At 42.9% G+C, this 16,236-nt stretch overlaps 1 protein-coding gene and 1 pseudogene across 2 annotated transcripts in view; both read right to left on the bottom strand.

Moving 5' to 3' along the window:
* The window catches only part of UNC5D (unc-5 netrin receptor D), a 634,719-nt gene that overhangs the window by 321,534 nt on the left and 296,949 nt on the right, over nt 1-16,236 (bottom strand). The window lies entirely within an intron of this gene.
* Nucleotides 4,074-4,701, bottom strand: LOC102981592 (transcription factor BTF3-like; annotated as a pseudogene).

Genomic DNA, 16,236 nt, shown 5'->3' on the forward strand with positions numbered 1-16,236 from the left:
GTCTCGGGTGTTCCTGGTGTGAATGCTGTTGTTCCCATCAGTTGAAAACATCATACGGGAAAGATTATGATCAACACAGTGGCTTTTTGCAGATTGGTGAAGCTCTGTTGGGGTTGCAAAATGCCAAATGATGACCAGCCAGCAGACACTAATGAGCTGTAAGAGGTACAGCTGAACCCTGAACATGGGGGCTAGGGGCACCCACTCTCTGTGAAATCGAAAATCCAGGTATAATTTGCGTCTGCCCCCCCACTGAAGCACTGCCCCTGTATCTGCAGTTTCTACATCTGCCAACTCAGACAACCACAGATCATGTGGCACTGCAGCATTTAATATCGAAAAAGATTCTGCGTATAGGTGGACACACGCAGTTCAAACCTGTGTGATTCAAGTGTCAACTGTACCAACATCCAGTACAAACCGGAGCAGACTTTCAGAAGAGAAACACGCAATTCCGTTTGGAGCAAGGCTATTATGTTCACGTTAACAACGCAACAAAATGCTTTTAACGATGGAATCTATCTTATTCGAGATTTGTACGCAACTGATGGGAATAAAAAACAAACGGAAAGATTTCATAAACCATGTCTATGAAGTGGTCTGAGTTCAGAAAGTAATATATCATCTCCAGCTGCATAGTTTTTGGAAGGCTTTTTGGGGAGAGTAGAATTTTGAGTTAGGTAATGAGGGGTAGGTAACATTTGAATTTGATAAAGATGAGAAACAGCCGCAAACAAAAGTATGGGGATTAGGAAATCTACAAAGAATGCGTAGGAAATAATAGTTCAGTTTCACTTACTTGTAAGGTACATGGGAGAATGAAAAATAAGTTAAAATAGCTAAGTCAGAGCCTCATTATCCAGGGACAGGAATGCCAGCCCAAGAATTTTAGCCTTCCCTCTGTGGCAACTGTGGAGTCCTGACATGACACAGTAAAACCTATGCTCCAGAAAAATTCTTCTGACAGCAGCATTATTACTTATGAAGTCCATAAAGTGTTTGAAGAAACAAGGGAAAAACAGTTTTATATTTATTCTGACAGCTTAAAAGGTTGCTGCCATTACGCATGGAATTTTGAAATCTGTTTCTGCTGATTGTACTGACTATGCTGAATATACCTAACCAACAGAGGAGTGTAAAACTCAACGGAGACAATACATTACTCGAACCTGAAATCAAATGACAATTTCATCTACGCCCATGGACCGGTGCTTCTTTTTGGTTCCATTTACCAGGAAGATGAACAACAATAATTTCAGGCAATTAATTCAGATCTTTGGCAAGGCCACACAAGAGTTTTTGCTGAATACAAGAATATTGTTACAGCAAAAAAAAATGAAAAACATCATTTGCCATGCAGCAAGTGTGTGTGTGCGTGTGTGTGCATCATTGAAGCTAGTCTTTCAGAAATTGCCCTAACCATCAAAAATCCATCCACAACTTCACAGACGCTTTAGCAAGCTGGACTCTGTTATCAGGGTAGTAGTTTCATTAGACCTTCTCACTTCCAAAGGATCCACAGTATAAACTTTCAGAACCGGCAAGCGTGTGCGTGCATCATTGAAGCTAGTCTTTCAGAAATTGCCCTAACCATCAGAAATCCATCCACAACTTCACAGACGCTTTAGCAAGCTGGACTCTGTTATCAGGGTAGTAGTTTCATTAGACCTTCTCACTTCCAAAGGATCCACAGTATAAACTTTCAGAACCGGCAACATAATCCTTCTCATCAAATATTTGGGCGACGGGTGGAAAATTGTTCTGCCAGCTGAAGAAGACAAAATCCAATCCTTCTGGCAATTTTCTGCAATGAAAACTCCAGGAATGAATGTGCAATAACTTGTGGAAATTTCAAATATTCTCACACAAAAGCAGTGTCCTCCAAATCTCGAACTGTAAACGAACTCCTTGCTTATCTGAATGTTAAAATGTTGATTTCGCTTTGTGTTTGAATGGCCACTAAAGAAGAAGAAAATACTTTCAGACTTTTAAAGCCAAAGAAATGTTACATTCAAACTAAGTAAAGGCACGGTGAAAGCTGTACTTGGTTAGTAGCATCTGGCAGGTCAGGGATGCAAGAACCAAAAGACCATTTTCTACCACTACCTTGTTCCCAGCGACGGGAGCTTATCTGCTCAGATCAGGATGCTGTGCACAAGCCAGCCTGGAGATGGATGTCGGGTTTGACTCTTCCTGGTTGGTTGCAACAAGTTCCACCTGCTCTGTGACGCAGAGCTGGATCACTCTGGTGTTCCGATAATGTCTCTTCAAGGTTTCTCTCGAAAGCCCTCGTTTGCTCACTCCCTAACTGTGTAAGAGCTTGGCAGGTGGGTAGGTGATGGCAGGGGAAGCTAAAAGGGTCTGCAGCATGTTAATGATGGAGAGAGGGGTGCACAGCGGCACTCCAGGTCCTCAGTTTTGCACATGAACTGTTCAACCATTCTTTCCTGAGTGGGGCTTACACTTCTTAGGTCACCTGTCTGCTGAGATGCATGATGGATCCGGTTGAAGGACAGGTGGGGAATGAGGGTTGTATTGAAACACCATACTGAACAAATTAATACTGGACAAATTAATTCAATCTGCTTTCTTTAATTTGGAGGCTCTTCCTACCCCCACACCCTTTTCACCAATAGATTTGTGGCTTGTGTTTGTAATCATAAGCAATTGATTCCAATTTCCTCAAATGGAGTTTTACGTAATCCGTTGAAGTGTATTTTTGCAATGCTTAAAAATGTTGTGAATGATGTAAACAAAATGACCAGTTGCGTGCATCATTTAGTTTTAAAAAGCAAACTCTTTTCAGAGGTTTTAAAAGGACCTATTTAACAGGTAAGTAACCATTATACCCACCACCATCCAGTGGCTCAAGGACAATTTCTTTGATGCCTTCTCTGCTTCATGCACCATGCTAGGAGTGAAATACTGAGTATCAGGAGACAAAATCCCTCCTCTTCAAGTAGTTGACGTTTTTAGGGCAGGGAGAGACAGACAATATACACATTTTCAACATATTTAAAAATATATAGCATGTTAGATGATGACAAAGTTCTGTAGAAAAAATAGAGCAGGGAAGAGATTGTTGGGTAAAGAAGGAATTACAATTGACGACAGTGTGGCTAGAAGGGCTTAGGATGGCAAAGGAGGTAAGAAGGCAATGCATATTTAGGAAACAACATTTCAAGCACAGGGAATAGTAAATGCAAAGGTCCTGAGGTGAGAGTGTGCCTTTAATACTAGAGAAACCATAGGAAGCAAATGTGGAGAAAGGTGTGTATGGGGGAGGGTGGGGAGGTGGCAAAGGGTAGAGAGGAGGAGGAGATGAGAATAAGGAAGGGATGGGGACAGCACACACGCAGGCCCTTTTAGGTCCCTGGACTTTTGAGTTCGAGTCTGAGCGAGATTACGAACCTTTGGCATTTTTCCAGACAGAAGAGTCATGATCTCACTATCCCTTTTTTTTTTTTTTTTTAGGGCTTAGGATGGCAAAGGAGGTAAGAAGGCAATGCATATTTAGGAAACAACATTTCAAGCACAGGGAATAGTAAATGCAAAGGTCCTGAGGTGAGAGTGTGCCTTTAATACTAGAGAAACCATAGGAAGCAAATGTGGAGAAAGGTGTGTATGGGGGAGGGTGGGGAGGTGGCAAAGGGTAGAGAGGAGGAGGAGATGAGAATAAGGAAGGGATGGGGACAGCACACACGCAGGCCCTTTTAGGTCCCTGGACTTTTGAGTTCGAGTCTGAGCGAGATTACGAACCTTTGGCATTTTTCCAGACAGAAGAGTCATGATCTCACTATCCCTTTTTTTTTTTTTTTTTTTTTAAACTAGGCAAAGAACTTTATTAACCTTTGTTTCAAACTTTATTCCCAGGCTTCTTCACCTTAATTAGTGGCAAAGAATGAGTTGTATGTAAGCAAAAACTGAAAAGAACTGCAGTGTCCAGGGGCTTGGGCTTAAAAATATTAGAGATCTAGATTTTATCAGATCCGTAAACAACATTTTAAAAAGCAGTCACAATATAAAATAGCAGCTCCCAGTAACTTCAAGATTTATCCTCTCCAGAAGCTGACTCAATTGTTTGCTTCATTCTTGGAAGCCTCATCAGAATTCTCCACAAGATCTGGAACTTCATCAACCTCCTCCTCTCCAGTAGCGAGTGGTGCCCTTCCATCCAGAGACTGTCTGGGCAGAGCTTCAGCCAGTCTCCTTAAACTGGTCAGACTGCCTGCGCCAAGCTGGTTTAAGATGCTGGGTAGCATTTCCGTCAGCTGCTTTGTCTCAGCATGGCCTGTGAGGGTCAAAGCGTTTGCTGCCAGAGATGCCTGAACTTTAGGGTTGTTAAAGTGGATCACTGTTCCTTGGCTTGTGAACATATGCACCCCTTCAATACCAGAGATATCGTTCACCCCTAACTTCTTTAAAGAGAACTGAAGTTCTCTGTCCTCTGCTGTGGCTGTTCTATGAACCACCTTCTTTCTGCGAGCAGTTCCTTTCCCACCCACGTGCACTTGTGCCTGCAGTTTGGCGAGTTTCTCCTGGTGCATGATCGTTTCTTTCCTCTGAGGCTCCTGTCCTCGGGTTCCGCAGAGAGGTGGAAGAAGAGCCAAGAGACGGCATTGCCTGGCCCCCAGGGCGGCCACCCCTGGCCCGACCTCGACCCTGAGAGTCAGCCTGAGTGGCTGCGCCTGTCCGTAGCATCGCCTTCCTCTCCTGCCCTGTCCCTCCCTGTCTCGCTTCTTCCGGGCACTTCCCTCCCCCGTTCCCATCCTCCTCCCATGCCGGTGTCCAGAGCCTTTCTGTACCTTGTTGGAGTGGAAATGGGGCCACGCGGGGGACTAGGGTTGGCGCTCAGGGGGTCTCGGGCAGACCAGCTGAGATAAGGCACACACACGCGGGGACGCAAGATGGCAGCAAGAGCTCACTTTCCTTACATCGGCTCAGACGTCACCTTTTCTCTGAGGCCAACCGTGATGACCCTGTTTAATCCTGAAACCCATGTCCCTCTTCACTCCCTCATGGACTGACTTTTTCTTTTTCTGTAGTATTTTCACCTTCTAAGTGTCTAGATCACTTTTCTTATTTATAAAGCATAGTCTATTCCCTGCTTCTCTACTAGAATGTCAGGTACACAAAGGCAGGGACCTGTCTCTAGGTCACTGGCAAATCCCAGGTACCTGGACAAGACTCTGGCTCAGTAAGGCTGCAAACCTTATACGTTCTTCTTCTTGAGTCATGAAAGCTGATATAATGATCTGCTAAGGATGATTTCCAAACAGCTCTAGAAAGCTATTCTATCCTGAATGATAAAGGGAAATATGGGGAAAATCAGGTACTAAGAAAAAAACAGTTCTTAATCATCCAGGTTTGTGAAGTGGAAGACAACAAAGGGTAGAAAAAGGTCGACAGTCCTCACCTTAAATGAGTCACTGTAAGAAAGAAACTAAAATAATTTGCCAGTGTTTCTCCTCAAGAATGTAATACCTAAATGCCCACCAACAGACAAATGGATAAAGAAGATGTGGCACATATATACAATGGAATATTACTCAGCCATAAAAAGGAGCAAAATTGGGTCATTTGTAGAGATGGGGATGGACCTAGTGACTGTCATACAGAGTGAAGCAAGTCAGAAAGAGGAAAAACAAATACCATATATTAATGTATATATGTGGAATCTAGAAAAATGGTACAGATGTACCGGTCTGCAAGTCAGAAATAGAGACACACATGTAGAGAACGTATGGACACCAAGGGGGGAAAGTGGCCTGGGGGGTGTTGGTGGTGGGATGAAGTGGGAGATTGGGATTGACATGTATTCACTGATATGTATAAAATAGATAACTAATAAGAACCTGCTTACATGGGACTGAGTGAACTGATGAGGATGATTATAATTTTTGTGACTTTCTGTATGATTAAAAAAAAATCCCCCCACCCACAAAAAAGAACCTGCTGTATAAAAAAAAAAATTAAATTTAAAAAAAAGATTGTAATACCCTCCAAAGTTCAAGAAATGGCTCTTGGTCAGATTATAAGAATCCTACCACATAAACTGCAAGGGAAGAAATGTAATTTAAGTTCTTAGTAAATTCAATTATTTTTTTAAAAATAGCTAATGGTAAAACTTTCTAAGAACCAAGGTTAATGCAGCCAGGTAACTAATGAAGTGACCTCAGGCCCGATTACTCTTTTAATATTTTAACATGTGGAGAGACAGACTTCCTTCCCTTATTCATTTTTTCTGTGTGTCTTTGAGTAACGAGTCCTCAGAATACATGGTGAATTGAGATACAGTGCAAACACATCTGCAATCTGCTCTCACATTCAATAACTTAGTAGACATACACATTCTGCAGTAGAGTATCCCTAATTTATACCCTAATTAGAAATGATGATACTTTATACAGATACACCTCTAAATTTTCTATAACAGGAGAGTTTGCCAAGTAAATTTTAAAAATTTAAATAAGATTGGAGGAAGAAACTGTTGAAACTAGTTTAAAAACGCCTACCTTTCAAGGACTTCAGAAGCCTCCATTCTACATCAGGGCTAAGTAAATCCACTTAGTAATCTATTCAGAGAATTCAACTCTATTTGCATGGTTACGAATTGAGAAAGTTATCAAATGTCTTTTAAATTTATGCCTTATGTTTGTAACTTGCCTTACCGTAGTACATAGATAATAGTTGAGATTGTATGGGGGTGAGGTGTTCTGGTCGGGTGCGTTTTCCGGTTAGAATTATAGCATCTCAGAGTTGGAATAAAATTTAAATATAACCTTATCTCAACATCCTTCAGATGCTTGAACTTCTGTCAATGCAAATCAGATGAGGAGGCAATCATTGCCTCTCAGTCTCCTTTTCCTTCTAAGAGTCAGAGGCCCTGAAGATTCTGGCAGTGGTTAAGCTTAATCAGCTCTGGAGTCAGAGAGCCTGGATTCACATAACCCCATATCACTGTGAGACCTTTAACACCTAAACCTCCATTTTCTCATATGCAAAATAGGGGTAAACTTAGAACTTCCTCCCTACGGTGGTTGTGAAAACTAGAATTTAAACCACATAAAATGCTTATTATTGTATTCAGGATATTGAAATCAGTGTTGTTTTTGCTATTGTTATGATCATCATTTGGCACACTGGGACAGTGAGAATTAGCCAGAAATCATGTCAATTAGAATTATACAAGACTCATCTATTTTCTTGGCATCTCAGGGTTTTACAGCACCTCATGAAGCCTGGTTACCGAGAAAGATCAGAGTTCAGTGAAAGAAAGAGGCGCTGCTCATAGATTGACCCTAAAGAATAATCTAGAAATCACTTCTGAGAGGAAAAGTCCCTGAAAGCTTGATTTTCCTAAGAGTTGTGAATTCTCTTACCCATGAAGACTCAACAATTGATGAATTGGGGTCTTGCTAGTCAGATTCCAGTGAATAGAGACTTCACTTTATAATTGGCCTTTCTATCAATTAGTCCCAATTGGTAAATTTTACTGTACATTTGTCCCTGTCAAGAATGAATTAATAATTTAAGTGTGACATTACATAAATACCAGACATTGATGTATGTGTATCATCTTCAGTATACATCGATATTCCCGTTAAGTCCTTGAGAGTGGCAAAAGCAGGCCAGGTGATCAGGAGGAAGTATTGCAGGACCTCTGTGAACCACACAGACCCAAAAACAGTGCAAAACTCACCTCCTGAAAAAAAACAAGGAACTGGGTTCCAATTAGTAGACTGCAAACCTGACTTGTCTTGCCAAGGCAAGATGCTGGGCAAACTGTCTGTGTTTGAGTTCCCTGGTGAAGCTATGGTGGTGTTTCTTGGGCTCCGGGCAACCACACGGGGCAGAGGTTGTAAGAGGCTATTTGTCACAGCCTCAACAATGAGGCTTTACTTTCCCTGAAGGAGGCAGAGCCAGGAGCTGCTAACTGGTCACAGGTGTGCACGCGTGCAAGCACCCAACCAGTGATGCCTATTTCAACTTAGGAGCTGATGAGAAAGGTTGGGGAAAGAATCCAGCACGGGGGAAGAACACAAGGGAAGAAATTCAGCATGTGCTATGTCCCAGGGTCTCCAAGAGCCACATTTGCCTCAATTATATACAGGAGAATATTCCTCAGCCATAAAAAAGAACAAAATAATGCCATATGCAGCAACATGGATGGACCTAGAGATTTTCATACTAAGTGAAGTAAGTCAGATAAAGACAAATATGATATCACTCATATGCGGAATCTCACTTTTAAAAATGACACAAATGAACTTATTTGCAAAGCAGAAAACAGACTTACAGATATTAAAAACAAACTTGTGGTTGCCAGAAGGGAAACATGGGGCGGGGGATACATCAGGAGCTTGGGATTGACTTACACACGCTACTATATATAAGATAGATAACCAACACGGACCTGCTGTATAGCACAGGGAACTCTACTGACGGAATACTCTGTTGTGATAACCTATATGAGAAAAGAATCTCAAAAAGAATGAATATATGTATGACTAAGTCACTCTGCTGTACACCTGAAACACAACATTGTAAACCAACTGTACTCTTATAAAAAATAAAATAAAGTTAAATTAAAAATTCTTAATTCCCCTAGCAAGCTAGCCAAGCTACAGATCTTTACACAGGCTCTATATTTGGCACCGTGTTCCCTTTCTAACAGCAGGGCCCTACTCATCTGTACCCTTTCCTGGACCTCCCCTCCCACTTCTTGGCCCTGGTGCATCACCCCGTTTCCCATGAAGGCCACTTGCCCTTATTCCTACTACTTTGACGCAATAAGAAATATATTTTCCTCGATCAATCCACAAGAAATGAAGCTGTGCTCCTCCTTGGATACTGATTACTCCCTCCTGCCCCGACACCACCCTACACAACTTCCCTGTGTCTACGTAATTTCTGCGTATAGACCCTTATCCTACGACACAGTATTAAATAGGAGGAAAGAGCATGTGTCATCAGCCAGACACCACCTGAACTTGCACAATTTTAGTCCCTTAGCCTCCCTGAGGCATCATATCCTCCTCCTATTAAGATGGAGTTGACGATATCTACCTTAAGGAATGGTGGTAAGAATCTAAGTAACTAATTCTGTATTTTGGACATTATTAATTCAAACTATTTAAGAGTTAAAAATATGCTTACAAAAATCAAATCTGAGGCATGCATACTGCTATATTTCATTTTCAGAAGGTGGCAGAATTCTGCCATATACCTCCGATTCATTTCTAGACTACAGACAAAGCCGTACATCTTTCTTCTCCAACGCTCTCCCTCTCTGCTCAGCCTAAGCTTATCCAGTGTATGTAATTAAGGGGCTTAGTGCTTGGCTGCCATTCTGAGAGGCACAGCCCCTGCCATGGTGCCACCTGGCAATCTATCAGAATTTTTTTTCTGCCATTTCCTGCTCTGAAATCCTCTTTTTTTTTTTTTCTTTTTTTCTTTGCGGTACGCGGGCCTCTCACTGTTGTGGCCTCTCCCGTGGCGGAGCACAGGCTCCAGACGCGCGGGCTCAGCGGCCGTGACTCACGGGCCCAGCCGCTCCGCAGTATGTGGGATCTTCCCGGACCGCGGCACGAACCCCCGTCCCCTGCAACGGCAGGCGGACTCTCAACCACTGCGCCACCAGGGAAGCCCTGAAATCCTCTTTTTGAGAGGAAGTTGGAAAAGACATAGAACCAGTTTCTACTTCCCAGCAGGACTTCAAAAAATGTGCCATTTGTCTTTTTGGAGGGCTCATTCTTGGCGTGCCTGTTTAGTAGGTACAAGAGAAGACTCAAAGGCAGTGGCTTGGTAGAAACTCTCCCTGTCTTTGTACTGCTTTTCAGAGTCCAGTGAGTGACAATCTTCCTCATTAGAAAACTCCTGGTGCATCCTGATCAAGTCAGAATGTCAGGCCCTAAGCAGATGAAGATAATTTAAAAAACGGAAACGATCTAGACCTAGGTCAGAGTTTCAACTTCTCTTCCCAGCTGCATCTGAAAATAACCATTAACTTTAAACAGAACAAACTAAAGACCCTCCAAGGTCACTGCATTACAAATGCACACAGTGAGGAAATAGTATCACGGTGTCAAGAAGTTTCCAGATGGAAGCTTCAAGTTTTTAAAGCATTCCCCATTTCCACCTGTGTTAACCCACGGGTTTCTTATAACAGCCCTGGGAGATGTCATTATCAAGTTCATTTTACTAAGAAAATTTTAGTGCCCAATTTGCCATCTCAGGACCAGTGAGTGACAAGAACAAGGGCTTCTGACTTCAACTTCAGCATTTTTCCATCAAACTAGAGCCCTTGCAACCTACTCAGTTCCAAAAGAAAGGTTCCTATGTATTTTTCTTCTCGATTTGTGTTTTATCAATAACTGAGACCCGTGACAATTTCTCCATCTGCCAGACTGTGTTGTCACCGTCCTCCAGAACCTTGTCCACAAAGCCATTCTTAATTACAGACAAGGACTGCGTCTAACGGCACCGATAAAGGCGGCATTTCACCCACACTGCAGGTCTGTCAACAGGGGCTGATGGGAAGGGAGGCCCTGATGGAGAGGTGCCCAAAAGGCTCAGCCCTACAAAAACACTTTCAAAAGGGATGGGTTAACCTGACAAACATGATTCTGAAAACTCAGGACAATATTAAATAAATCAGTTAAACAATACGACCCCTCATCTACTCCTGGAGGTTGACAGCCCTCTTCCAACAGTGCTGATCCACAAAATCATGCCTGTCCCACTCGGGATCCACAGGTCCCTTCCATCTCACGGTTCCTGAATGCCTACAGAGTCATTAGCCTGTGCTGGACCACAGCTGCCCTGTTCCGAATCCCCCTCTGATAATATCCCCTGCAATGACTTCACTGGCACTCTCAGACTCAACAGATGGGAGTGCTACCCAAAGCAAACAGGTCTCTGAATTAGGTTGTAAGTTATAATCTTTACTTTGTGAGCTCTAGAATCAACAACTGGCCCATCATTTTCTAACCGTGTGGCCTTAGGCAAGCTTTTTTTTTTTTAAAGCTGTGAGGCATGCGGGATCTTAGCTCCTCGACCAGGATCGAACCGGTGCCCCCTGAAGTGGAAGCTCGGAGCCTTAACCACTGGACTGCCAAGGAAGTCCCTTAGGCAAACTATTTAAATCTTCAAACTTCAGACTCTTTGTCTCCAACGCTGAATAGTTCTACCTACATCTCTAGTGGATACCACTGCTTACGAGCTTCTTCCTCTTTTTGAGGAGGAACCCCATCTACTACTCTCCTTTGCAAGGCTCTGCAAAGTTTTATGCCAATCAGGGTAATTCCAATTCCATTTGCCTTACCAGTAACAGGCATGGGAAACAATTTTGACCATTAAGATGTGAATGACAGTATGCTAGGGGACTTTGAGACTTAAAATGATACACTCACGTAGAAAGGACCTTTCTTCTACTAGACAATGTTGTGTCTGGATGCGATGGCTGGAACGGCTACAGCTATCTTGTTACCATGAGTGGAGTCAGCCTGAGTATACATTCAGCTAACTCACTGAGGATTATAACGTTCCGAAGTACCTGGTTTTCTGACATCCTCAATGAATGGCTGAATTAATCACTTATGTTGCATTGAATAATAAATATTCTTATAATTTAGATCATCTGAGTCAGGGCTTTTTCCTACCACGTGAAGTTGGCAGAAAGCATATTAACTGATAATTATGACAATACCTAACAATAAATGTCTCAACGTCAAGTATTATTTGAAACATGTCAGTATATTAGCTTATTTGATTATCACAACAATCCTTTCAGGCTGTTAGGAAATAGCACAGAGAGGTTAAGTTACCTGCTCAATTCACCTAGTAGGGAGCAGAAAAGGAGGCATTTGAGCCCAGGCCATCTGGGTCAGAGCCAACCACTGTGCAAAATCTCTTTCCTTACTTACGTGCATTATCTCATATGGGGATAATAGGCTTAGCTTTAAAAATAAAGTCATCTAGGCAACCTCTAATGCAAAGTTGGAGGAACTTAAATATGCTGGTAATTTTGTACTAATGATGATGTGTTTCATATGCTTCCGACAGTATCAGCGATCTCCTCACCCACTGTAATTGCTTCATCTCATCCTCCAGTATGAGTTTATCTTTTGCACTGACCCTCACCACAGACCTCCCAATGGTTTCTTGATGGTCTACACACCCATCATCAAACCGGTCACAAAGGAGCCCCGATTTATGCCCGATTCTCAATGCTGGCTTTTCTTCTCTCTGGAGCTTCCAATGTTACATGCCACTCGGACTCTCAATTTTTTCATTGATTTTTTTAAAATTATTTTTTGAACAACTGATTTAGTCTCTTCAAGCCAGCTTTGCAGAGTAGCTTCTGGCCATTCAATGGTACTAGGACCCATTTTCCTTTTTGTCTTCTAAATATTCCCCTAATTTTCTGACATCCTTATCCATCATTCCCAAGTAATGATCCTGAATACGTTCATATAACCCCATCCTTACCCAGTCTAGAACAATGACTCTTATCTCTTAGTGGCCTCTGTGAGTCTGGCTTAGTTGTTCCTCTATTTGCAGAGGGCACTTGAGGATGGAAACAGGTTGCTGAATGGTGGGGGGAATGTGGATTCTGCTTTCCTGTGAGGGAGAAAGAGCCATCACAAAACCACCATGACCAGAGTCCTTAGCTATGTAGTTTTAGAGCAACTATATGTAATACTTCTTGGTATTCCTAAGGTGGCTTGAAAACTAACAGCTAGCATTGATAGATCATCTATGATAGGCAATGCCCAAGCAAGGATGTATATCAGCTCTTTTAATCACCCTTACAGTGCTACCTTCCTGTTAGTTCTCCATATGACAAAGGTCGAAACAGAAAGGTTATGTAAGTTGCCCAAGGCCGCACAGCTGGTCATGGCTAACCCAGGCTTTGACCCAGGTGTCTGGGTCCACAGTCGGTGCCCTTTAACAACAGTGTCGGAACACCAGAACTAAGTGAGAATTTATCAATAACCATTGCTTCCTTCCAGCCAGAAAGTCCTGTGAACATGTGACCCCACCTCCCTCTAAACTTGACCTCATACCCTCCCCAGCCTAGGAGACCCTCATATCTTTGTTATCTTTCTGCCTCTTATCCATCCTTCGAGAACTAAAGCTAATTAAGATCAGCCGAACATGGCAACGATTCCATGTGTTAAAAATCACAGGAGATAAAACTGTAAAGTAGGAAATATTGTTTCTTGAATTGAAGTCATATGTGTTCAATATTAATGAACACTCTGCCAGGCACACAGCTAGCATGCATGTGACAGGTAGCTATATTTAATGTTCTTTTCACTGTCCCACTCTTTCTTTAGATCTTAAGATAGCGCCAAACAAGTAGGCATTTTTAATATACACTCTTCTGTACTGATGACTCAGAGGTAGGGACACTAGGGGTGGGAGTGGGAATTAAAATTCTAACTCCCGTTCTATAAAGAAAACTTCCAGCACAGCCTTTAAGCATTCTAATTAACAAAAACTTATGGAGAAATTAAGAGTAATGAGTAGCGTGAGAGAACACAACTCTAACAGAGAGAGTGAAATACACAAATTCTTGAGCTGAGGTCAAATTCTATCTCTGACATTTGCCAACTCTGATCTTGGGCAAGTCATTTCACCCAAGGGCAGATTCCGACGCCAGCTATACCTTTGCTCGAGTCCTGGCTTTGCCATGTTATTAAGCTGTGTGAATTTGGACACTGCTGCAAGTCACCTGGGGATGCTGTTAAAATGCAGGTTCTGATGAAGCCATTCTGGGGAAAGGCATGACATTTTGTCTATCTACCAAACTCCGAAGTAATATGCGAATGGCCTACAGATCCACTTTGAGGAGGAGTTTAAGCAGTTTCCTCATCTGTTACAAAAAAAGAAAAATGAAAAGAGAGGTATCTACCTCAAAGAGTTCTTGATACTACAGCTGACCCTTGAACAACACGGTATGAACTGCGAGGGTCCACTTACAGGCAGATTTTTTTTCACTTGTAAATACTACAAATCTACACAAGTCGCGGTCGGCTGAATCCGCAGATGCCCAGGGCTGACTATATGTTATGTGGAGATTTTTGACTGTGTGGAGGGGGGACACCCCTAACACTCACATTGTTCAAGGGTCAACTGTATATGTGAAAGAAGGCTAGTTACTAAATATCAGGAGCACTGAAGCTCAGGGACCTTTCACTTTGAGCCAGGCTGGTAAGGGCAGTCCTGAAATTTGTCCCTGCTCACACGCATATGTGACAATTCTGCTTAGATCTGAACGGTACCTAATCTTTATATTAAAAAGGACTTTGGGGATTTCCCTGGCCGTCCAGTGGTTAGGACTCCGAGCTTCCACTGCAGGGGACACGGGTTCAATCCCTGGTCGGGGAACTAAGATCCCACACGCCGTGAGGCATGGCCCAAAATAAAAATAAATAAAAACAAAGATGACTTTGGCTTGTAGGAAGGATAACTTTATGGGCTGCCCTTATCTCCAAGTTCACCCCATCCTGGGACTCTTTATCTAGTTCTCTCTGTGCTTTAGGTAAGCTACGCCATGATGTCCTTACCTCAGTGAGGCTCTGCAGAAATGAAGAGGGGGAACTTCCCATAAAACATGTTTATAATTGGCTATGTGAGACCAACACATTTATATCTACCAATGAGGATTAATATGCTCATAAAACACCAGTAGTAGCTGTCTCTCTCACCAGCTGAGAAGCAAGCATTATTCCACTGCAGTCTCTTTTGTATTTAAATCCATATTTTACCTACATATATATTTACAAAACAAATTTTAAATATTACGTAGAATGCAAGTTATAACAAATAATCATGTCTCCCACACTTATTTAATGCCGAGGTTAAGAAAGGAAATCGCAACAATAACGAGTCAGTCCCTCAAACACAAGGTTTTATTTGTTAAGACATCAAATAAAGCACAAGATGGTGTTTGCTCACAGGTAAAATACCAAAGCAGGAAGTCCATAAGCTCGGGGGAATTCTACATTCATTCAAATAGATTCTAATGATGGTAAGAATGGGGGTAATTTAATCCAAATTCTTTAATTCTGAATGAGAAAAGAGGTGACTGAACTTTTTTTTTTACCCTTCCTTTTTGTCTTCTGTCTGCCCTTGCACAGAGACTTCAAAAACCAAGACAGACGCAGTGAAGCTTTGGTTCTGGTAACTTGAGAGGTTCCCCCGAAAGGGAGTTCACTTCTCTCTCCCTCACAACACTCAGCTACTGCTACCTGGGGCTCAGCCCACTGTGATCTGCTTTTGAGAGCTCTCCTCTCCTTAGCTTAAGATCTCTTGTACAGACACCTAAATGCAAGCAGCCATAAGCACAAAAGCAACATCTCGAGGACCAGCAGGCTGCAGGCTAGCCAGTTAGGGCAATTTTGCTTTTAGCCTTTGTCAGGCAGCGCCCAGAAGTGATGGAGTTCTTCGAATTTATTTCTGACACTAAGCCCCTCTATACAGACGGACTTATTCTGTCTGCCTTGGTAATCACATTTTGTGAACCCTGTAAACTTTTCCACAGAGCACTTTCATGCCCGACTGTCTTCCTGCTTCCGGTCATCAGACACCACATTTACTGAGCACCTACCGTATACCAGCTAATGTGCTGGGCACTGGTGCACAAATCAGACATGTTCCCTGATGTCACTGAGCTTATGGTAAAGCACCCACAGAGGCACCAAGAATCGTGGTCCTCTAAATGACTAAAGGGATCTTGCTCACTACTCCCCCGGCCCCACCGCTTTTTATAACATTTTTATGAACCCCTATTGTAGAGTTTTTGGTTTTATTTTTAACTAACCCATTTTTAAAAGGCCATATTTACCCATCTCCACTCCCCAAGGTAGACAATATCTGGTCAATTTCACAATGATCTTGCCCAATCGTTTGCTTTAATTTCATTCATATGCATGCATTCAATCAATCACCAATCCTTTAACTGAGCAGCTGTGGTATGCGGGCTTTGTGCTAAGCATGAGGATAACCACCAGCCCTCAAGAGGCTCCTAGGGCTTCCCTGGTGGCGCAGTGGTCGAGAGTCCACCTGCCGATGCAGGGGACACGGGTTCGTGCCCCGGTCCGGGAAGATCCCCACATGCCGCGGAGCCGGAGCGGCTGAGCCCGTGAGCCATGGCCGCTGAGCCTGCGCGTCCGGAGCCTGTGCCCCGCAACGGGAGAGGCCACGGCAGTGAGAGGCCCGCGTACC

The sequence above is a fragment of the Physeter macrocephalus genome, chromosome 20 (assembly GCF_002837175.3).
Source record: "Physeter macrocephalus isolate SW-GA chromosome 20, ASM283717v5, whole genome shotgun sequence".
Taxonomy (NCBI): domain Eukaryota; kingdom Metazoa; phylum Chordata; class Mammalia; order Artiodactyla; family Physeteridae; genus Physeter; species Physeter macrocephalus.